Source organism: Crocodylus porosus, unplaced genomic scaffold (assembly GCF_001723895.1).
Source record: "Crocodylus porosus isolate Cpor-Errol unplaced genomic scaffold, CroPor_comp1, whole genome shotgun sequence".
Lineage (NCBI taxonomy): Eukaryota > Metazoa > Chordata > Crocodylia > Crocodylidae > Crocodylus > Crocodylus porosus.
The window spans coordinates 33,897,695-33,919,852 of NW_017728950.1; positions in this window are offsets into that span (position 1 = coordinate 33,897,695).

Genomic DNA, 22,158 nt, shown 5'->3' on the forward strand with positions numbered 1-22,158 from the left:
ATGATCAGGGGGCAGCAGGGCAGGCCTTATGAGGAGAGGCTATGGGACCTGAACCTGTTCGGCCTCCAAAAGAGAAGGCTGAGGGAGGATCTAGTGGCCTGTTACAAACTAGTCGGGGGGACCAGCAGGCACTGGGGAGGTCTTTAAGAGGAGGCTAGATGAACACCTTGCTGGGGTCGTTTGACTGCAGTACTTTTTCCTGCCAAGGCTGGAGGTCGGATTTGATGATCTATTGGGGTCCCTTCCGATCCTACAGAATCAGCAGACCCTCTCCGAATCAGCATCAAATCTTCAGATTTGGCTGAATTGAATCAGGGACAGTGATCTGAATCAACGAATTGAATTACTGTCCCCGATTTGGGCCGAATCTGAATCAAATAGGGCCCGCTTTGCACACCCCTACAGGCCAATTACCTCCCTGGTGAAAGGCAGATAGGGGTGCCTTAAAACCCTAGCCCCCGCTACCCAGCAGGTAACAGTGAAAGCTGTGGGGCCAGGCACGCCTAGTGAGATGCACCTGAGTCCAAGGGGGTGTAAGACCCTGAGCCCTAGTAGAGGAGGCATAGTGTGTAGTGGGCCAGGTACAGCCAGAGAGAGGGACCTGAACCCAGGGGATGTAAGATCCTGAGGCCCTAACGTAGGGTGCAAGAATGACGAGTCACCTGGAGAGGAATTTGAGTCAGAGCTCTCTCCAGGGCCAGATGAATTGGCTGGTCACTGTTCAGATGAGGGTCACAGGAAAGGTCCAAAAGACTGCACCAGGGCCAGTCAAGGAGTGTGAGTAGGCAAGCCTGATGGCCTACACAGTTGCAGAAGGGTGCAGGACAGGTTGGGTGTAGCTCAGTGTGGAACAGCATGTAAGAGGGCTAGTGAGATAGGGCAAAGTGCAAGAGGTCCCAGTGAGAGGGGGGATGGTATGAATGAGGCCTGATGGGATGGAGTGAAAATATGAATGTATGAGGCCTAGCAAAGGGCTGAGTTTGGCTTGTCCAAGAGCTGCAGCAAAGAGCTACTATAGGATCCTATCTGTGAGGCATGGGATACAATAAGGGGAGGTTGGAATAGTGTGTGAACCCCCTGGCATCAGGGTATTAAATGAATAAGCCTCCTGCTTATTCCAACAGAATGATTTCCAATAAGTTGTGGCAGGAAAGACCAGGCAGACTGCCGTAGACAAAGTGGTGAGCTGGTATGGTGACCAGCCAACAGTAGGTGCCTTCACCACACATACACATATTAGGGTTCAGTTTTTTGGAATGAATAAGAACTGTTGTGTTTTATAGTAGTTGTGTTTATCCTCGAGCCCATAGGGCAGATTCAGCACATAAGTCCATGTGATCCGCCATGTGGGTCTCCCTGTAGATCAGGAAATTTGGCAGCAGGGGAGCTAGGGCAGTGTTATTAACTGATCCTCTGCTGCCAAATTGCACCACAGTGCTTTAGGGTTACTTCGTAACCGGATCTGCTGTTCAGAATCAGTTTGCACTCAGAGCCAGGCCAGTGACCAGCACATGGGGTTGGGCTAGAGCACATGTCCAGGCCAGCATATAGGATCACACCTGTGGTCCAACCCCATGTACCAATCCCATTATTGATTAGGCCTGCAGGCCAACACCAGACTCATTCTAGCCTACAGACTGATCACTCATTTGGCCTGAGGGGCCAGAAGTTTGTACACCATGTTTTAGGGCATAAATTGACAGCTTAGAGTTAGAAAGACTAAGTCTCTGCCCACATTACTGCTGAATAGTTTACTAAAAGGTTTCTTGCACCTTCCTTTGAGACATCTGATCTCTACCAATGCTGGAGATAAGAAAGCTGCCTACTTAAATCTACTAAGTAAGATCCTTTGTTCTTTTAATAGAAAGTTTGAGAAAAGCTGATAGGAAGGAGTGAAAAAATATGGCCAAATCCAAATGAATATTCAATTTACAAATACTCTTTTCCACTTTGCTCAGCTACAGGCCTAAGCAGTGGGGCTTCCACTTTTTCTCCCAGAGGACAATCAAATTAATTTCCTTGATCTCTCAGTTAGCAACATCACCTAGCCTCTAGGCTCAGCATGGTTCTGGTGGGAATCAATATTCTATACTTCATTCCAGCTAGATATGATAGGGTATTTGGGATCATGTGATTTTTATTGGCATGGTTAGGTTGTGAAGTAATTTTCAACACCCGCATCCTACAGAGAAAACATTCATGCAATATGGCCTCAGTCTGACCTATTCGACTTATTGTACACTGGTGTGATTATATTGACTTTAGCACTTTTGTGTAGTAACCCTGATATTGTATTCTGAATTTGTAACTCCTCTGAGTACCTTGTTTAAACAAGTAGATCTCCTCAGCTTGAAAAGTTTCCCATTGTGAGTTTGCAGCTGTTGGATTCCTGGCCAAGATAAGACTCCAAGCCCTCCTGCAAAAGAGGAAAGCAGACCTGTACAGCTGCTTCCAGTAGAGGTTTTGATTGGTGCATCAGGAAAATGTTGTGGGTGAACACATACATGAACAACGCATGCCCCGGAGGCTGGGGGGGCACCGCAGGCAGTGGTGGCGGCAATGGGGGTGTGGCAGTGGTGAGCAGGGAGCTCCTGCTGGAGGCCATGGTGATGTCAGCAGCAGGGAAGGGGGAAGGGGTGACGAGCACTGACTGGTGGTTGTTGACTGCCCGCAGATCCCACCCTCTCTGCCAACACTGCTGGTAGTGAGCGGCAACTGCCCACAGGTGCCACCGGCAGCGTTGGCAGTGCTTCTTTCAGAGGGTGCACGTGCACCTGTGTTCACCCCCTATGCATCGCCAATGAACATAGAGATTCTCGATCATTTTTGCTGTTGTGGTGGTCATCTTTTTTCTGACAGTTCAGTGTGCAATGGACTGATAGTTCATCTGAAGGCACAAAGCCTCTGTTGCTAACCCAGAAAGTGAGTTTAGTAATTTAAAGCCAAATTTTGGTGCAACTGAAATCAGGGGTAAAGATGCTTTGGTCTTCAGTAGGACAAAAGATCTTTCAACGTCTAAGAGGAAATTTTACCTATCATTAACTTCATTTGGACCCACATTTGGTCCTTAATGTACTGCCATAAACCAAAGTGATGACTGGGTTTTTTGGGGGATTTTTTTCAAATGAACATGTCTTGTAATAGTATAACAATTGTCTTGGCTTAGTGCTATCATTTAGAGGAAGCTTGGGTTATTAAACAAAGGCGTGATGATAAGGAAAACTCTTTTCACTTGGATTCTGTTTTCTGTACGTGGCTAAGCATTGCTGTGTAATTATGTAATTATGTATACCAAACTCAAGCAAATTCACAGTAACAGAAACAAACCAACTCAGGGCCACATTGTGTCATTATTTTGGGGTCACATTAAAATCACTGATTACAGTTAGGGAATTCCTCCTTAAAGCAGACCATATCATAAAAAAAAATTATCTTCCTCCCTTCTCCTGTTTTCTTAATGGATGGATTTCTTATGATATGCAGCTTTAAAGTTTCATTTTGTTTGGATCAAGTACAAAAAAGGAGCATGTTTATTGCTATTCTATGTCTCTGAATGGAATATAATTTACAAGAAATATCATTTTTATTTCTCTCAGACCCCAGTGGGCTCTAAGTCAAGGTCAGTTTCTTCTGCCTCATTCATTAACACAAACAATACAAGTTTTGCTGAGTGAACTAGTTGCTTTATTACACACCTGCAAATGAATATTTTTTGCATCTACATCTCCTCAGTAAGATTGGTTCAACCCCACTGACCAGTATAACGAGGACAGTGCCTACACTGTAACAATCTTGACAAGGAATTTTAAAGCATTAGGCTAGCATAAGTTATTTAACCACAGTTCTAACTTTTTGTACTCAGAACCAAAATTAGAAAGATTAGATAGAAGATGATAGTTGAATGGACTTCCAGTTTCAGGAACTGTTTTGCTGAGCACAGGTCAAGCCCATAGATCCCTTTGAAATCTATATGTATATAGCAGAGAACCTAACATTTTACCACTTCTTTGAAGCAACCAAGGAGGACAAGAGTCCAAAGTTCTTCCAGCATATCTAGAGACTTGGTAAACAACACAACCCAGAGGTCTGCCATCACAAAAGACTCAAATGCGTGTCTTTACTTGATTCTGCCTGCCTCTGTGACCGATCATTGGATTGGTCTGAATCTAATTCGTGTTATGTTTCAAGCACTGTACAAATCATTTCCCCACAACAGGAGCCATAGTGGAAAGAATAGAATTCAATTACCTCTGAGGTCTCCCTGTTGGTTCTGCAGGGCTAACTGGTGTGAAAAAACAGCAAAGGCTTTATTTGTGTCACTTTGCCTTTCAGGGGGAAAACCACATTGTAACACGTCACAAATATCAGATAATCTCTAGATATGTGGTTTTTGTCAAAGTGATCAGATAGCCTCACAGAATATACTTGCTGATAGTTTTCTGGTATCTGTTCCTGGTCCCAACAGAACAATGAAAAACATTGAAAAAAAAAAGAGTGCTCTCTGCTTTCACTTTAAACACTAGAAAGATCTGGTCTGAGTTTTGGGTGAACTTTTGCATTCATTCTCCATCTGTGCAAATTGCTTCATCTGGTCCCATTTACAATAGGCCTCTCTGTGATAAAGGATGCTGTGGCAAGTGCAGTTCTTTTTTTTTTTTTTCCCCATACCGTTCCTGCTTTGACCCTGTGCAGTCTCGAGTGATACTGAGTCCTCAGCTTGTATTTTTGTACTGACAACTGTTATCCAGAGGAGGCTGGGGTAGGGTGGGTGAACAGTGAAGAACATAATCAATAAACCTAGACACAGCTGTCTCATTTTTCACTAGGTATTGAAGACCCAATGATGTCCTGGAAACCCAGTGGAATTTGTAGCTTCTCCTCAGCTTGGGTAAAGGGTTTATGGTCCAGTTTATCAAAAGTGCTGAGCACCTAATACTCCATTAACTTCAATTAGCTTTGATTCTGTTCAGTAATTCTGCTAATGAGGCTAGGTTACCCTTAAAAAAACAACTACCCCCACCCCTCCCTTTAATACCTTGTTTGAGAGAGTATGGCAGGGTCATATCCTGCTCTGTAGGAGATGTAGCTTTGCAAGTAGTAGGGGATCTTGCTTTGTGGGGCGATGGCATAACAGGAGTCCAGCAGAGTGAGTTTGTTTTTGCAGTAGAGTACTGCCTAAGTGTACTGTTCTGCCTCCAGTCAAATAATTTACTCATGACCATTGCTAATAACTGAAATGTCACTCCTGTGGGCCAATTGTTGACAGTCGGCCAACGCTGATTTTTCAGGAGCTAAAAGCCTGAGCCTTTGCTGTTGTAGATAAAAAGCTATTGTAGGCTCATTTTCCCCTACTGGTTCCCATGTACTATTAGAAGGAACCAGGGCATCCCCATGAGCGAGTTAGATAGCTAAGGAGAAAACATCAACTAACAGTTCTTAAACTATGACAGATATGCCGCTGCAGGATAAAAGCACAAGTGGCAGGGAAACAGATTATTCAGAGGTATACATTTCACTGGCGCGTGTGATCAGAACAGTCCGCCTGCCCATTAATGTTTCTAAATCAAAAAAGTGTTTCCTGCTGAACCAACATCATTCCTGCATGGCTCATGGTGTTCCATAATAGTCTGCAAGTATCAGGACATAAACAATCAAAAATACATGTTGGGAGGGGAAAGCAGAGCTCTCCACAGCTTGCTTTGCTCCCAAGTATCATTAGCAGAGTGGAACAAATTTCTTGAGCGCAGAATTATGAGCAGGTCAAAAGGTAACAACCATAACAAATTACTGTTCTCTGATTTTTCTCACCATTTAGGATTTCCTCGCTCCGTATTTCAGTGCAGAAATGGAATAGCTGGGCTACTGCGGAATGCAGCATGTTTCATGAGACAGCAAAACATCTGTACAAAGCCAGGTGCAATTTGCTCAGGGCAACCCTCAAAAAGGTTGGAGTTTATTCTGAAGAAGCCAGAAAATACTATACTGGGAATTTTGTGCATATAGGTTTTACACACAGGTTGGGTATACGCATTTCACTGTACACTCACATCTCTGTACATTACAGGGATTGTGCAACTAACTGGCAAACTGAGCAATTATCTGGAGACCAGCTATGCATGCAAAGTACTTATCACACCATAAAGAACTCTAACCAGCTATAAAGTTAGACCTTGAAAATATGCACTAACTTTATAGCTGGTTGCTATCCAGCATTAATTTTCACATGTAGCAGCTGATGGAGCTTCCAGCTGCAGGGGTGCACCATGCCCAAATGGGACTGGAAGTCCCACAACTAAGGGGAATGTCAGCCACAGCAGCGGCTGACTCTAGGTCTTGGCAGCACCTTGCACCTGCCAGGACCCAGAGTCTGGCAGCTGCGGATGCTGAGTTCCAGCAGCTTGCCTCCTGGTGCTGGACGCCCTGCTTCATGCACCCCTGGGGATGGGAGTTTGTGGCAGGTGCATCTCCCAGCTATAGAGGTGTGTGGAGTACCCCCATGACTAGAAGCCCCTCAGCTGAGGAGGCTCCCAGCTGCGAAAGTTTGCTTTTTGCCAGTGCAGGGTAAGCCTAGGATCGGGCTTCTCCTGCACCAACAACAAGGCTCAATGGGACCTAATGCACAATCATACAAATCGCACCTTGCATGAATGTGTGGATCATACATTAGATCCCACTGCACTTTTACCAGCATGTGTAGAGGTTAAACACAGCCACACCCACACCTAGAATGTATTTGGTATTTTTGTGTCTACCCAGAAGCAGCCTCTCTCTCTCTCTCTTTATTGACCAGCCATTTTTTCTGACCCAGAAACAAATAAAAATGTAAAAAGTAAAGCCATTGATTTCCAAAACTTGGGAAAGGTATGCGTCTGGACCTGCACTCAAACATGAGATCTTTTCTACGTTCATAGCTGATTTTCCTGTTATTATAAGCCAAAGGATCATTAAAAATAATAAACAGCCTCACAGATGTTTCCATTCCTAACAATAACCAAAGAACTTGTGGCTAATGCCCTCAGAAGAGCAGGATTTATTTGACCAAGACCTCCTTACTGTCATTTCATCCCTAAGGCTATGTAGCTAGAACTCCATCTTCCCAAATTATGAAGCTGCTTTCTTAGCTCTTACATTCTCAATTCATTCTTCTGTATCAAGAATCTCTTTCTTTTTCAATAATTCAAATTTAGATTCATGGTGCCAGAAAGTACCTGACCTCCAAACTTAACCGGTTTAAATTCACTCAAAAAATGTTGCTAGACTAATAAAACAAAACAAAACAAAACAAAAAATCCTTATGGTTCACAAAGCATTTGAGATATTATTTCAGAAAAGAAAATACTGCTGATCTATAGGTAGCCAAAGCATGCCATATGGGCCACTTGTAGCCAGGTCATTAGACAAGTAATTAAAAACATCTGTACCACCAGTAAATTGCAGACAGGACCCACAGGCCAGCTTCATTTTGAATACCAATGTATAGTACATAAAGACTACAGGGTTCAGTGTACAGCTCAGCTTTGAAGGGGGAACTTCTCCCCCACCCCTATTCATTTCTTATTAAATTTTGATGTCTATAAAGAATATAGAATAGCACCTCATAAAATATTAATAATTTTCAGGCTGACTTTACCTAAGCTTAAAACATGATGATTATGTACAATGCGATCAACTGTTTGCTTTATGCATTTTACAAACCATCAGTATAAAAATACAATTAACTTTAGGGCTGATTCCAACTTCCTGCTGTATTAGCTACTGAAATAAGGAATAATAGCTAGGGAAAGACACAAGGAGTTAAGAAGGAGATACAAAAGAGGGAAAGGAATGAGATTGGGAGGAAGGCACTTTTCTGCAGTCTTAACTACTTGTGTGCTTCCTGGGTTTCCACTTACATAACATTAGTCTCTTAGCAGTTACTAGGGATGTGCTGAGACAAAATACCATATGTATTCACCTTCTGTTTTGTGTCCACCAGGCTTAAAATTACATAGCTAGATGCTTATACTATTTTATTTAAGTTTTGCTTTGAACAGGTAGATGCAGAAACACGCCCACAGCATGTGGGTTGAATTTTCACTTTCTCACTCAGTACTAATATTTGCCTGATTCGGGGGCATATATTTTAAACCATTCAAGAGGGATCCCATGCATCTTCCAGATTCTTTTCTGTGGGATTAATCTCCTTTGGAGGAGCAATTGAGGGCCTTGTTGCATCTTACATTGTGAGCTACACAAATGTTGATCAGAGTCAGTGCTGATCTGTTTGCAACAGTCACTCTTCAGCACTGAAAGGTAAGAATCTGCCCTGCCCCTCAGGGATCCCTGATTTCCCTACCCCCTCCTATCCCCAAGGCTCTCCCCCTGTTCCCAGGGCTCCCCACCACTCCCGCTTACCTGTGGCTGTCTGCACTGCCGGTCCTGGGGGAGCAGGCAGGAAAGGGTTAACCTACCTGCCCCGGACCCACCACCATTGCTGCCAGGCTGCTCCCTGCTCCTCCAGGACAGACAGCATAGGCAGCCAGAAGTAACTTAGTGGTGGGAAGGCAGTAAGCAGGGATCTGGGGTCTTGGGGAGGGTGTAGGGGGGGTCAGTGGGGTGTTTATACCAAGGGGTAGCCTAGTGTGGCTACACGTTAGTGTAGGGGTGGGCAAAAAGTGGCCTGCAGGCCAGATGTGGCCCACCAGACCATTCTATCTGGCCCATAGGGCCCCTAAAAATTTTAGAAAATTAATATTTATCTGGCCCTGTCTGTCATGCAGCCTTTGATGGCTTGCCAAAACTCAGTAAGTGTTAGTGTAACATGAAGTGGGTAACACAGATCGGAGAATTCTGCCCTGGAGTGGCATAACTTTGATCCAGGTAAAGAGTGCTTGAAACTAGTTTAAGGGGTTAATGTGCAAACAATTCAGGTATTAAGAGCTCCAGGAGCTGCTCAAAATTACTGTGTAACAAGGCCCTGAGACTGCTATCTAAAAGTTGCTTCTTTTGGTTAGCAGAGAATAACTGGCCTGGTTTTTCCTCCCATTTCTTTCCCTGAGGCCCTGTTTAAATAACATTTCCTAGTCAGGTGTGTGTGCATGCACACACGTACATGTGTATTGCATTACTACAAGTTGTGGAAATCAGGATAATTTCTGAAGAAACAGAGAGTCTGAAATCAGGCAGAAAAAAAAAGAAATTTCTTCTACCTTTTGAAGAACTGAAATTCAGGTTTGTAGGTAAGGGGGTAGAAAAGGTGTTGGGGTCAACCTGGTAGGATGCGGCATTCTTAAACTGGAGATATTAACACTCCCTCCTGGTTTCTAGATGAATCCATTCCTTCAGTATTCATTTCATTTTCAGTAAGTAGGCTGAAGGTCAAGGTCCTTTTCCTGATCCAGTCTGGCCAAATGATCATGTATTATAAGAAAATTCAAGTTATCCAAAGACAGAGACCTCAGTTTGTAGAAAGAGATGATTTTTACATTTGGTAATCAGTGCACCAACCATTCCAGGCTGTGACAGTGGAATGGTCCTTTCTCTCTGCGGTATTGGTAGTGGGCTGAGTGCTGCACTTTTACAAGGAACAAGACATTCCCCCAGGCATACTCTAGAGCATTTGAGTCATTACACTATCTGATTAAGGATCTGGCAGCCTGGGCTAGGGACAGACATTCAAAAAGCCTGAGCCTGAGTTGATTAAATCTTTGCAGGTTAGTTTAACCTGGCTAGGCTGAACTGGTTTGTAACTGGACAGACATGCTCTCTGGACTGAGGAAATTCAGGCACATGCTCAGTGGCTCAGGCTAAAAGCCATGGGGTGCTAGAGCAGCCCTCCCTTCCCGGGCATACTGCTAATCTGAGGGGGGCGTTGCCAGGCCCTGGAAGGACCTCTGATTAGGGAGGTCTGCCTGCACCATCCCAGGCTTTTCCCACAGGCTGCTCAAGGGGCGGGAGTGTTGCCAGCCCCCAGCCGCCTAGCCAGCACTCTGAGGCAAAGTGGGGGGAGAAGGTGTGCAGTGCATGTGTCTGTTGATAAACAGAGCTTTTCAATCTTCCTCCCTAATTCTTTATACTGTCTGCAGAAAACTGACAGACAAGCAAGTCAGCCAGCAGGGAGATGCTAACAGTGGTTATCACCTCATCAGCAAAACAATAGCCTCTCTCCATTAGTTAAAACTCTTCTTAAACAGTTTACCAGCTGACCTGTTGATTAGCTCCAAAAAGCCCTAAACAGTCACTGTTCTGTCTGCCTGTCCCCATGAAATTGGAGATCTCTTGGCATCAGCTAGTATACCACATGCCTAGTGTCCATTGGGTCGGGGTCCACGCGGTAGGAGATGAGAGGGAGGGAGGGAGGGGGTGGGGGGGAATTCCTGCTTAAGCAGTGAGCAGCAAAGGTGGGGTGGGTATGGCAGGGGGAAGCCAAGCAGATGCTGCTGTGCCTGTAGTCTCTGCTGGAGCTGCAGTCAGGGAGTGGAGGGGAGGGGCCAGCCCTGCTGTGGAGCTGAGAGTCCTGCCCAGCCCAGAGAACATGGCAGGATGCTGGGGGTGCCTGATTTATCTTAAACCAGCAAGAGGTCTGGGACAGACATTGCATAAACCGGTTTGACCCAAAATCAGTTAAGTCTGATACTACATTCAGCCAGGTTTATCTCAAACTGGTTTGAGCCATTTTCAAACTGGTTTATGTGCACTGAACATCTGTTCTGTTACAGGTTAAAACCAGTTTCTGATCACTTAAACTGGTTTATGTGTAATGTCTGTCCCTAGCCCTGATGACACAATGCAAGGCTAGAGAATCAAAGACCATGTGCTGTGACAGAAAGTTCTAGTCTACAGCAGAAGATCCTGGACTTGTTACCAGTACTACTTAAGAAGCTGCTTTTGATAAGATGAAATGCAGGAATATGGACAGGGGAAGTATTCGAAATATACATTGCAAGGTCTTTATCAATGTATTTATTTGTTGTTCAGGTTGGTATGATGGACCTGATACCCAGGATTGTATGCTGAGGTCTTTACACTAGGACCTATAATCACCATGAACTGCTAACAGACGTAAGTAATACAGAAATCCATTTGATGCATGTTTCTTATCCTGACCTCAGTTGCACAGATTTGGAGTTCCTTAACCATCCTCAAGTGTTATGAAGATTTCATGACTTTAATATTCTTTTACAGAGAAAGAAACAGTCTTTGGTTGGAAAGAAGCAAAGCAAAATTTCTTGCTAATAGCACTTCTCAAGATGAGAACCACCTTGAAACTAGTTCAGCAATAGGAGAGGATGGCAGGCTTATGGATGAAAGCATCTTCCGCTTATTGTATATGCAGATTGTAACCATCTTAATCATGACTGTTACGTGGGAAAAAAGGAAGCCTAGGAAATCTGAAGCAGTACTAGAGCCAGCTCTCCTTAGGACTCTTGCCATTGTTTTCTATTAAGCGTTGTAGAATTTTCCTTATCAGAGATGCACTCACTAAGGTTCAAATTCTGCCCATTTGGATTTAGTCACTAGAATCTCTTTGACTTTGGTGTAGAAGTACTGCTCTGGCGATACCTGATCTTCTCCTCTTCGGAATAGCTCATGCATGTCTTCACTGGAGCTCTACAGAAACTCAAATTTCCTAGTAACCAAATCTTGTAAGAAAGCTTTATTGCTGCTGATTTCTCCTCCTTCCTTTGCTCTCAGCCCCTACACACAATCTTGCCAGAGGCAGCACAGTGCCAGTATAGCATGGTACCCTACTCAAGGGGCAGCCAGAGATGTGGCAAAAGCTGAATGGTGGATGATTATGTAGCTGCTTTGTAGTTGGGGGATGTGAGATTCTTGTACAGCTCACCACCACCCCTGCTCCTCTGCCTTGGGTCTAGTCCAGTTATTTGGGCTGGGCTCTGGCATCAATATAGTGCCCTATGGGCCAAATTCTGCTATTATAACTTTTGTGCAGCTCCTCTTTGCTGTTGAAGAGAGTTGAGTGTGCATGCTGGACAGCTGAATTTGCCATCTGGGTTCAATTTCCTGCTTTGCTGCAGACTTCTGTGCAACTTTGATGTGTCAGCTAACTTCTCTGCTTCATTTTTTAATCTGTGAAATGGGGATAGTGACCTTCTCATCTCACAGGGTTGTGGTGAAGATGACTACATTATAGATTGCAAAGTGCTTAGATACTGCTGCAGTGGGTGAAAAGATAAAGTCTTGAGAAATTGCATGCCTGTATGGCCTTATAGTGTAAAGGGCAGATATTTATGTAGAAAAGAAGATACACCACAAAATAATTTAGCCAAGTAAGTGGCTACAACTCCAGAGAAACAGAGTCACAGCTACCTACTCCAGGCCTGAATTTAGCCCATGGCCATAGACTAAGGGTCTGTATAATCACTACCTTGGAATATTACCATCTAATAAGCACAGGAAAAGGCAGGGAAATTTCCCTTCTGTTGAAAAATAAATGTGTATAAAAATGTGGAATGACTGGCAGATAGTAGAAGAAGATACCTATTTATCCCATATGTTCATGAAAGTACACAAGAGCTGTTCAAATGAGTGACTTAATCCAAAATAAGGCATTTTACTTATTTAAAAGGGGTGGAGGGAGTATCAGCCTCTCATTACTAACAACTAATCAATTTCTAGTCCCCTTGTGTTTCATATCTTTTCTCTCCTTCTTGTAACTTTTCCTTTCTTTCTGGCTAAAAATAAGGTCTCCTGATAAGAGTCATGTTAGGTTTTCAGTTCTGGGATGTTTTGTGGTTTCAAACCAACAGCAGCAACAGAAAAATACTTAAGTTTATCATTGATTCCTTAAACTAAAAGTATTTGTAATGAACTGTCTCTTTAGTCAGGAGAATAAACCCTCTCTCTGTTAACCGTTTCCAAATTTCTCACCAACTGGAATTCCTGGAAAGATCTGTTTTATGTTATCATAGTCTTATTTATTTGGAGTCAGTTTCTGCTGCCCTGAGGTATGACCCTTTGCCCTTTACTGTGATTTTCACTCTGTCTGGTACAGGGGGAAAAATCCCTTTTAGTTCATCAACCAGGACATGGAGTTTGGAAGCATTTCCATTTTGGAAAAAATCCAGTGATTTCCTTTTCTGTCAGCAATAGATATGAGTTATGAGGTGATAGGGCACTCCCTCTCACCATTTCTCTCCCTTTCCTCTTCTCTTTTCAAGCCTATACTAAGCTGCCATGTAAAATGGGAATATACTGCTTGTGGTTTCGAATGGGAAGTCCATCTTTGGCCCAGGCAGTATTTCATGTGCAGCACAAAAAAATACTTCGTAGACTGGTTGCCAGAACTTTTTAGATCTGTTCTGGCAATAAAAGCTATGAAGACATGTGCTTGGGAGCTTTAAAACAAAAATTGCCTGGAGGGGGTGACCATTTTAGGGTTTTTTTGTATTATAGGGAAAAATGATGGTTCGGCTTGCCTGTGTTACTCGCATACCTTCATGACAAAGGGAAGGGAAAACCCTGGGACCCAGGAACCCAGGTTGTACCCTGTAGAGTCAGGGACAGAGGGCACTGTTTCACTCCTTTCATTCAGGCACTAAAGGAAAGCTGCTTCCAGATGACCAGCTCCACAGCACATCTACCTGGCTCTTCAGGGATTAGGGGCATGGAGATCTGGCAGAACAGGCTCTAAGGACATACAGACCAGAAGGTTATCTAATATTAGTTGCCTGGCAATTTCTGTTTCCAGTGAGAAACATAGCACTGTTTACCTATTTGTCCTTATTCCAATCTCATTAACAAGAGTATCCAAAGTGCCTCACAATCTTTAGTGTGCTTATCTTCCTAATTCCCTGTTAGGTCAGACAGTGCTGTTATCCCTATTGTGCAGTGGGAGAACGGAGGTGGAGAAAGAATGTGACTTGGCTAAATTTACATAGGAAGTCTCTAGCCAAGCAGGGGATTAAACCCAATTTCACAAGCCTCTCCCAATTTCCTTGGCCAGGGAACCTGCGTTAAGAGGATCCTATTGGTAGTTACAGCCCAAAGAAGCTTGGTGCCCCCAGAAGACTGTTCTCTTATTTCTCACAATTGGTCAAAGTCCACAGCTCCTTCCTCAGGCAGATCTCCTTCCATTTACTGCAGAGAAAGTTTCACCCATGCAAAGAGCTTAGCATCTGGCCCAACCCATCTGCCAACCTAGGCATTACGAAGATCCCTAGTAATCTGAATCAGGTCCCATGAGAAAAGATATTGGCTGGAAGACTGGGCATCTAGCTGATTGTCTCTTACTGTGACAGATGGCTGTGTCTAAAATCAACAGTGTAAAAAGTGAACAATTAGAAGCAAGCCTATTGTTTGGATTGCAATAGTAGTCAGTGCTTGGATACCACAGTCACATACATGCTGAGATGGTCAGGTATTCTAATTATATTATCGCTATTAACTGACAAGCAGAAACTAGAAACATTAGATACCCTTCCTTTTTACCCCATCCCATGTTAATCAGTGTAGGATGTGAAACCCTACCTCTATGTTTTGCCTCACTGAATATAAATGCAATGGAAGAGCATAAACTATCATGACCCTTGACGTTTTTGTTGATTTTTCCAGTAGTTCTATTGCAAGCTAAATTTGCTTAAACGTGAAGTGCTGCCAGGAGACAAAGGCACTGATATCAGTGGTATATTTGCATACAACAGATCTATCCCATAAGAAATTTGCTCGATAGTCTTCACAGCTTGGCTTAATGAGTCAGGCATACTTAAAATGAGTGTACAGGTGTAACCCACAATTTTGCACCTCCATTAGGATGTTAAATTAGTGTTCAGTGATAAACAACCAACAGAGAAGCCATTAGATGTGTATAACAAATGCCTACTCCTGGGTGCGGGGTCTGATGTATGACATATATACTACAAATTAGGGCTGTGCAAAACTTTGGTAACTGATTCAATTTAGAGGAGATTCAGTGGCTGAATCGTATCGTGAGACCATTAAAAGGTCTGAATTGATTTGGAAACTTCTGAATTGATTTGGAGAGATTCAGAGATTCAGCCATAGACTATACAGGCAGCAGTCCTTGACGACGCTGGACACAGCTGCCTCCAGCTGCTAAGTCTGTTGTGCTGGGTAGAGGGGGGCAAATCACTGCCTCCCCAGTGAGGGAGGGATTGGGGCTGGGACAAGCTGCCCAGCCAGCCAGGGTGGGGGTGCAGGACTTGGGGAGGGGGGCTCCCGTCCCTATGCACCGCTGCATGCCACTGGTCTGGGTATTACTCTTCCAGTGGCTTCTCCAGTGGCTTTCACCACCTAATTTCTGTTAGGCTATTGTCCTAACCTTTTAGTCATGCTTCTAACCATGTCTGTTCCAGGTGTCATTCTCTAAGTGTAGGTGTACACTCTGACATCAGGTAATAACTTGAGCGGTTTTCCCTGGAGTTGTGTGGCCACTGGTTTCATGAGCTGAACTAGTCCAAACCTAGGCATTATGTGGTTGGGAAAGGTCAGAGGAATATTCATGGTGCTACAGTGACAAATATTTCTTTTTCCTCTGTCACTTTCTTCCTCCATGTGGTTTTCAAAAGGTAGTATGCTAACGGAAATGCACACTTGCAGGAAACACACAGAACTAAAGCTCTGGTCATTTGTTATCACTAAAGATTTAGGGCTTACTTGTAATTACCACATAGGAACAAACATGATGTCCAGTCCACATTCATCTCTCTACTGCCTCTATGTCCACCTCTGCAAATTCAGGTTGAATTTTCTGCCTTACAGTTAAGCCAATATCCCATTTTCAATGTTTTCTTTGCAACATAATGGCTAGACTGTCTTTAAAAAACACAGAAAAAAGAAAGAAATGCAGGTTTCAAAGAACCAGATGGCAGCCTCAGGACAAGCTTTGGGTTTTCAACTGGCACAACCTATTTGAGCTTTAAGGTGTACTCTGAAAGGTTTGTTTTCTTCCACTGAGATGGTTTTAAGTAATGATAAGCATCAGGAAGATCAATCAGTTTGCCCCCATTAAGCAAGCCATAACACAGATAAGACTGACAGCTAGATATAACAACCATGACCCAAGGTTGGGAATGCCAATTGCAAGAGCCTAGACAGGTGCTTTCAGCATGTCACTTAAAATTATTTATGTTGCCTTTTTTGGTTGATGACATCATGGGCAGGATTTTTTTTTCAAACAAAACAATCTGCAGCATTGGTCAGGGACTAGACCCTGCTCCTCATTTCTCATTCTACTTTAGCCTGAGATACCCTTATTATCTCAGGTTTCATTTAGCATCTCTGACATGAGGACCTTTCTACAACAACTTTCTCTTTATATCTCTGGGCATGGGCATTTGGAACAACTGAATCTTTCCAAACCTTGCTGACAGGGAACCAGGACACAAGTGTTGCAGCTCAGCGTTAAAGGTGTCATAGCATTCCACTTAGAACCCTCAACTTTTAGTCATTCAATTTCTGTGGCTCTGATACCAGGGGATGGAAGTAAGCACCCAGCCCAGCATGCTTAGAGTGGGCAAGTGTGGGGAAGAAGGGGGAAGAGCACTTGCACCCACACTTTGGAGACCTGGAGGGGAAAGAGTGGCTAACGGCTGGGGCATGTTCACGTTTCGGCTTTTCCTTTCCTCCTAAACATGAATCCAATAAAGAGAGTGTCAGGGGAAGGGGAGGGATTGGATCCATGTTATGGGGTTCCGAAGGACTGGAGGGGCATGATGAGGGGCCATGGTCAAGTCACACCAACCACTTACAGAAATATAGCTTTTATTGAACAAGCAGTGCAAGTGAGCTCATTGATAAAATGCTGTCAAAAGGAAAAAGTGGGAGGTGGGTAACAGAGTTCTGGCTGAGTAACAGCATACCCAGTTGCAGCAGCAGGGCAGGATGTGATGGGTGGTTGAGGAGCAATGCAGTGTAGGACCAGATCTGCGTCATAGATGTCTACACAACTCTAACCCAATTCACACTGAACCAGTGAAAAAACGGTACTTTGTTTTCCAGGTACACTTCTGAATTGTACCAAACAACTTTAAACCAGTTTAACATGCTTATATGTCCCTTCCCTCTTCACTTTATTGTTGTTTTGCTATCTACACCATTACTCAGGCTCAACACCCTGAAACCATGTTCCTAAATGTAGTCAGGCTGTCAACAGACCCAGCCCTTTCTTTTCCTACAGCATATTCAGATTTAATGCTTTTTCCACAATCCCTTCAATGAACACTTATGTTGCCCAGCCTCTCTGGAAAGGAAAAGGACTTTTCATTAACATGATGACAATATGTTTACCTGCACCAATTCAACTGTAATATTGGTAGATCAATTTAGATGGACAAAAATAGCCAGGGAAATAAAAAATGATAAACACCAAGCAACATTAAAATGCATGTAGCTTAGACATCTGTGAATTTCAATTCTTGCTTTAATATTTTTTTTCCTAGTTGATATAGAATGTTTCAGTTGGTGAATTGCAATGGTATTTTGGTTTTATTCTGTGGGGCAGCTTAAACAGCTTTATTTTGTATTATGCTGCTGTGTTCTCGCTGATTTATTTTATTGAATGTAACTTCCCTGTTTCAAACTGGAGGTAGCTAGTTAAAATTAAAATCAGATGCCTTTTTAGTTATGGCTAGTAAAACGTCACAGGGGGAGGCGGGGGAATCTTTTAGTACCATTAAATGGCTCCCTAGGCATATTAGACATGTGAAGTTTGCTGTCATCAGGCTTCCCAACTTACAGAGGATAGCTATGCTACAGAATAATTGTTATATTTATTTCTATTCTAGCAGAATCTAATTGTGTTTAGGTGGTGTACAGATAGGCAGCACCTATTCCAAAATGTTTGAAAAGTACAATCCATAACCCTTCAAGGCTAGAGACGGGCATTCAAAAAGCCTGAGCCTAAATTGATTCAATCTTTGCAGGTTAGTCTAATCTGGCTAAGCTGAATCAGTTTGTAACTGCACAGACATCCCAGAAATGCAGGTACATGCCTGCAGTGGCTCAGGATAGTAGACGGGGGTGCTAGAGGAGCCCTCCCTTCACTTCTGGTGCTGAGCTGAGGAGGGCAGGGTGTAGCTGGGCCCCAGCAGGACACTCCAATTAGGGAGAGGTTGCCCCACTCCCCTCCTCTGGCTTCCGACCAGCTCAGCATGGAATTGATAATGTAGTGTTTATCACATCATTAAAAAACCAACAGAAGGTCATTACCAGCTATCTGTTGATTCTGCCTTTGTCCTGTGTGCCACAGCATGGACTGTAGCCAGCATGTGGTCTTTTAACTAATGCTGAGAGGTGTCTGCATAAGGCAGGAGGGGAGGAGCAGGGGTAAGCCATGCAGATGCCTGTAGTTTCTGCTAAGCTCTAGCCAAGGAGGAGAGGGGAGGGGCCAGCTCTGCTGTGGAGCAGAGAGCCCCGCCCAACCCAGAGAGCATGCTGGGGAATCTGATTTAACTTAAACCAGCAAGGGGTGTGGGACAGACGTTGCATAAACTGGTTTGATCCAAATCAGTTCAGTCTGATACTACATTCAACCAGGTTTATCTCAAATCAGTTTCAGCCATTTTCAAACTGGTTTATGTGAACTGAACATCTCTTCTGTTGCAGGTTTAAACCACTTCTGATCACTTAAACCAGTTTAGGTATAATGTCTGTCCCTAACTTATATGATTCAGTGCAAGCAGATTCCCACCCTGACATGGAGCTTATGGACTTAGGCATCCACCCCAGGGAGGTCTATTATGGGTTTGGGCAGCAGTTTAAGATAATGCATAACAGGCTGGTGAAACAACAGATAAGGCAACAGAGGAAAGTGGAGGGGATAATGGAACACTGACATGATTACTTTTTGGATTTTGTTTCTGTTTTTTTTTTTTGTTGGGGTTTTTTTTTTTTTTGCATAGACCAGATTTGTGTACAATGATATGTACAGAGAGGTTTGTTAAGGACATGAATAATTGTCCAAACTTGCAGAGTGAATATGGTAACTTATTATGCCTGAAGACAGGAATTGAAAGATTGTGCTTTATTGGCACAGGTAGCTCAAATGATCTAACTCAGGCTCCTTTCCCAAAAAAACTAGGAAAGCTTTGCACATTTTCTACAGCCATCTCAGATCTTTTCAGGATCTAAATGCACAAGCCCCATCAGATACATCACCATCCGTATCATCTGTTTACTAACACCAGAGAACAAAACTGACTTTCATTTACTGTGTGAGGGTCTGACTATGCAATTATTTGTGGTTACTACAGGCCACCAGGGAGCTGCTACATAAAGAGCTGCAATGTGCTGCAAGTTTTAACACCAAACAAAAGGCAGCACTGTGATTCAGGGCCTTCAAGGGCTGGTGTCACTCTGATTATCTGGTTTTATGTCAGTTTTGCTTCAGCAGGACATTAGCTGCAGAGCGAATGTATTGGAAATGCTAGCCTTGCTAGACTAAAGAGTGAAAATATTATGAAGAGAACCATGCTGTCTGAAGCTGGGATACTGCCCACAAAGCTAGTTTTTGTGAAACACTCCTTTTTATTCTCTAGTGAGTTGTTTTATTCATCTGAGTAAAATAATTATTTTGCTACAAGCAATTGTTGAAATCCCAAAGGACCATCATCTCATTGCATGGATATTGCACGATGCATGAAGCAGGGACTCTTATCAATCTATATCATTCCCTAGCTTGCCACCTCCTTTTTTCCAGGAGCCAGGCCAAGACCAAGCACTTAACTATATACAAATTTCTTGTGACAATAAATAAATATGAATAAGAAACATTAGATATTTACAGCAAACTTAGTATGCGACACCATATACAATAACCTCCAATCAACATATTGCACCACTTTGAGGGGCTACAAAAACCCAGTGGGGAGACCAGAAGGGTTTGAGAGAGACCTTGTTTCCCCTAGCGCCCCCTGGCACAACAAGAAATAATGGCCACAAGTTGTTGGAGAGGAGGTTTAGATTAGACATCCGTAAGAACTACTTCACTGTTAGGGCATCTCGGATCTGGAACCAACTCCCAAGGGAAGTGGTGCTGGCTCCTACCCTGGGGGTCTTTAAGAGGAGACTTGATGCCTACCTAGCTGGGATCATTTGAGCCCAGTTTTTTCTCCTGCCCTGGCAGGGGGTTGGACTTGAAGATCTATAAGGTCCCTTCCGACCCTACTTCTATGCTTCTATGAAAAACAAACTGGGTGATCACAGCATATGCTATGATTAACCCCCTGCACAGAATAAGCATTAACACTCTGGAACAGGTAAGTGAAGCATCAACACAAACACATATGAGCATCAACTTAGATAACCCAGGTAAGTTGAGGCAGCAATACCATAGACGTACTGTTTCCCTGGAGGCCCTCCCCTTCAGGGCCCTGGGATGTGGACATGCCCCCTCCCCCACAACAGAGGAAGGTGGAGGTGGCAGACCCTTCTCTCCCAAGCTCACCTCCCCTGTGGGGCCTGCTTCCCCAGCAATTCACACTTTTGTTCTGAAGCAGCCAAGGCTTTTCCCCTGGTGGCCCATCCTGCAAGGGCCTCTCTCTGGCAGTGCCTCCAACTCCTCTTGATGGCCTGGTGCCCCGCACTGGGCACCCCAGGCACTTCCACAGAAGCCAAGCCCTTACTGGCTCCGGTTCCCCGGTCACATGCCAGGGACTCCACCCCCAAACTTCTCTGGACCTGGCAGGGCGTAGTCTTGAACAAGGTCCAGATGGCTCCTTGACCCCTCCCTTCAGGGAAAGGGTGCGGCCTTGCTTACCCTGGCTTGCTTTTGATTGGTGGGTGGGCTCCAATTGAAATTGCAGAATCTCACGCCTGGCCTCATCCAGAGCTCAAAAGGTAAGTCTGCTACACTTGCTTCTGCCATTTTCTGTGCATCCCAAGTGGTTGCCACATTCATAGTCATTTGCCAACCTCCTGAGCCCCTTACAGCAAAGCCAAGTAAATTAATCTGTGCTCATGCACAGCTGTCCATCCATTTTCTCTATATGTACTAAATAGTCTTGCTTTTTTAATGCCATGGATAGAGCCAAATTTAGAGGCAACTCAGTGAGGTCATAGGACTGTACAATACTTATTGAGAGATATGGCAGGAAAACTTGGTCTTTGTCTGTCCATGGAGGATGCGTCTAAGACAGTGTCCTTGTGTAGGCTCATTAGCAGTTGAGTAGGTCCTATATTTGCCCATCACCTGCAATTTTTTTCTTTTGTGTACTGGACTGCAGGTCAACATTTCATAAACACACACACACACACACACACACACACACACACACACACACTTAGACTCAGAGCACCACCAAAGGATGATAAAACAGTTGCATATAAAGTTGTCCCAGTGCAAGGAATTAACACACATAAGAACTGAATAGATTCAAATCAAACATTTTATAGTTTTATGTTTTCCCCTAGAGAACTTCAGTTCAGCACATACACAAGCATTATGGAAATATTTATGTGGTCAATGTGTTAAATGTGCTGATACTTCCCTTGTGAAGCATCCCCTGATACTTATCAAAAACAGCACGCAGACATACAGGAAACCACCACATGAACGTATGAAGAAGTTAGCACTAATATTACTCAGAGTTTCTAGAAAGTTAAATTTTTCTTTCCCTTTAGAGTGTCCTGGCTAGGGCTATCATAAACCCACTCAGCTGCTATGGGCCCATTGCTTTCTGACTACCTGTGTAAGACAGAACTCCTCAACATGAGGCAATTCAGATGTGAAAGAAAGTTATACATCACTGGAACAGATCCCTGCAGGTATAAATCTGTGTCCCATAGCCATCAGTAGAATTATGCCAGTATCCATCAAGTGAGTGTCTCACCTCCAAACACCTGGTTTGCAGCCAGCCCTTCCCCCTTTTCCCCACTCATATTAATCTCTTTGTAAGGGGGTCCCTAGATTTGGTTTAGGTGCCCCTGAAGGAGGACGGTAGAATAAGCTATCAAGGCGATGATTATAATCAGCTGTGCCATTTTGTCAGGCCACTCCCAGATTGATAAATCCACTATCAAGCTGGGCTGCAGCAAACTTCAACCCTGATTAGAAGCTCCTACTGTGCTTTTCAAATAATCTGCAGCCTCTTCGTTCTGATGTCTTTGCTTTGGAAGGAACATGAAATACAGGGAAGAATGTGGCATAGCTTGCCAAATTGTGATCTAGAAATGATCTGTGCAGAGATAATGGTTATTATG